The 2,760-nt window shown below is 34.5% G+C and overlaps 1 non-coding gene across 1 annotated transcript; it reads right to left on the bottom strand.

Moving 5' to 3' along the window:
• Positions 1 to 1,867: 1,867 nt before the first annotated feature.
• Positions 1,868 to 1,977, bottom strand: LOC145110150 (small nucleolar RNA R71). The gene has a single exon (XR_013709530.1). It is a non-coding gene; the product is annotated as a small nucleolar RNA R71 (small nucleolar RNA).
• Positions 1,978 to 2,760: the final 783 nt, after the last annotated feature.

Consider the following 2,760-nt stretch of genomic DNA (forward strand, 5'->3'; position numbering starts at 1 on the left):
ACACGAACATTAGGTCTAATCCAGAGTCATGAAATCGGTTTTCTAAGGATAATTGCAACAAAAAAACCTTAGAAACCCAAAAGAAGATCGAAAAATCAAGTGAAGCTCAAGGATTGAAGAAGGTTTAAAAGATTCTCACCTTGATCTAGTTGGTTGCTTATCATACTCATGTCTAGTTTACTTACATGGATCTATTGTGTTTTTCTGCCACAATGAAAGTCTAAATACCTTTTACTTATGTTTGGTGAAGTTGAACTTGATCTATATGTGTTGATTTTGATATTTGGATGATTATATTTGATTTTACTTGTGTTTGATATCTATAAAGCCTAACATGTTTAGTTTAAGTTTATATTACTTATAAATCAGATTTTGTGTGTTAATTGATCATATTAATTCATTGAATTTGTCTCCTAATTGTTTATGATCATTGGATAACTCGAGCTAGATTGATCATATCTTAGATTAAGTAATTAAAGCTAGTAACTGTAACTGTGATAGAGAGCATAATTAATTTGTGCTTGGTTGCCTAATTTGATCATAGGAAAGTAACTAATATCATTTATAGTCCAATTTGTGCTTATTATCAATTTGGTGTGTAACTTGTGCATAATCATTGCTTTTTCATTCATAAATTGGTAGGCCTAGGTATTTGATCATAATATCTAGAAAATTGGTAATCAATATAATCAATCAATTAGAAATCAACTATAAGAGAAGGTGAAATCGGATCTAGGTAGAAGTATTCTTTTAATTCTTGAAGATAATTTGCTTTCTTTGCTTGTTACTTGTTAGTGATATTAAGTACGTCTGATCTTAAAAAATCAGTAAAAGTTCTTAGTTTAATTAAAAGTAATTGATTTATTTAATTGAATTCTCTTCCCTGTGATCGACACCCGACTTACCTGAGCTACACTATAATATGACTAGGTACACTACTTACAAGTGCATAGTTATCAAATTAAGTTAGGTTTATAAATTTAAAACGAGTAGGTACTTTTATTCACATCAAAGTTTTTGGCGCCGTTGTTGGGGAACGTCTTATTTGATTCATAATTCAGTTGCTTTTAGTTATTCGATCCTTTTTGTGGGGTAAAAACCGCAAAAAGTTATATTGGTTGCATTAGTTAATTTTAGTTTTTTCTCTAAGGTGCAACCACATCGTGGTCATATTAACCACGTCATGGTCACGCCTCAATTAATTTTTAGTTTAGTGAATTTTATTCCTTTTACACGTTTTTGTTTTGTTTTGTTTTTATTACAGTGGTTTATGACCTGAGGATCTAAAACTCCAATAGTTCCACCAATTCAAGATCCAGAATCCACTTTTCATAAGAAGAAGAATAAGAAAGCCACTGAGTCAACAAGAACTTTTCAATCAAAAAAAGGATTTGAATGTTTCGAGAGGACGCCTAATAAGAAGGGAATTGGATACGAGCCAGAAACATCTACCGAAGAAAGTTCAGACGAAGAGATAAAAAGCGAGGTTGAAGAGATGGTGAATATCAAGAAAATAACAACGGGAGATTACAAGAAGAACATGGACCAGGTCTAGTTCCACCCAAAATACCAGCCAAAAGAAGTTTTGAGCTCAAAGGGCATATTCTATCGATGCTCAAGGATATACTTGTCGTCGGGAAAGAGTATGAAGATGCTTTTAAGCATATTGATGAAGTAAAGGACATTGCCAACTACTTAAATGTTCCTAACATGCCAAAAGAATCTGTGTTACTAAGGATGCTTCCAGTGACATTTACCGGTGAAGCCAAGGTTTTGTTGAAGTCACTTGCACCCGGATCCACTACTACGTGGGCAAATCTTCGTGATGCTTTTACTGTGCAATTTAATCCACCTTCGAAGATCTCAAAAATTTAAAAAAATAAATATTGCTAACTTTCAACAAGAGATTGGAGAGTCATTGTATGAAGCATGGGAGAGGTACAAGGGCTTGCTTAGAAGTTGTCCTCAACATGATATTAATGTGCAACAAGAAGTGTCCATTTTCTATGATGGAGTGAATGTAACAACAAGACAACTTCTTGAATCTCAAGGGCCAATGACCAAGAAGGAGTCGGCCACCATCAAAAAATTGATTGAAGAATTTGCAAAGCACTCACTTGAGTACCATAACCCACGAGAGGATGTTACTAGAGGAAAATGAGATGAAGGGAAACGAGAACATGGCTGCGGTTTTATCAAAGTTAGAAAATATGGATCGAAGATTGACAAAATTGGATCAATACATTCATGCCATAAAAGTTGGGTGTGATATTTGTAGTGGGCCACATTTGACCAAGGACTGTGATTTGATGAAAATAGGAACAAGAAGGCACAAGTGTTCTACTCTAGTGGTGACAAGTATGATGAAGATTGGAGGAAGCCCAAGAAGGAGTGGTTTCCATATGAAGAATACAAGAAACAAAAAGATGAGAAGTATAGAAAAACTGGTCGGAGTTTTTACCAAAAGGAGCAACCACCACCCGAAAAGAAGATGAATTTTGAATTGGTACTTCACATGTTTATGGAAGCATCTGAAAAAGGCATGATGGTACCGATGTTAATGTGAGGAATCATCAAGATTCCATAAATCACAACCTCATGTAATGGCATTCTACACCGAAGAAGAGGTTACCACCCGAAAAGAAGATGAATTTTGAATTGGTACTAACAACAATTGTTAATGAGAGGTTACCACCTAGAAATCAAGACCAAAAATCACAACCTCATGTAATGGCATTCTACACCGAAGAAGAGGTTCAT

This window comes from Lactuca virosa, chromosome 4 (genome assembly GCF_052849685.1).
Source record: "Lactuca virosa cultivar CGN04683 chromosome 4, Lactuca_virosa_CGN04683_v6, whole genome shotgun sequence".
Lineage (NCBI taxonomy): Eukaryota > Viridiplantae > Streptophyta > Magnoliopsida > Asterales > Asteraceae > Lactuca > Lactuca virosa.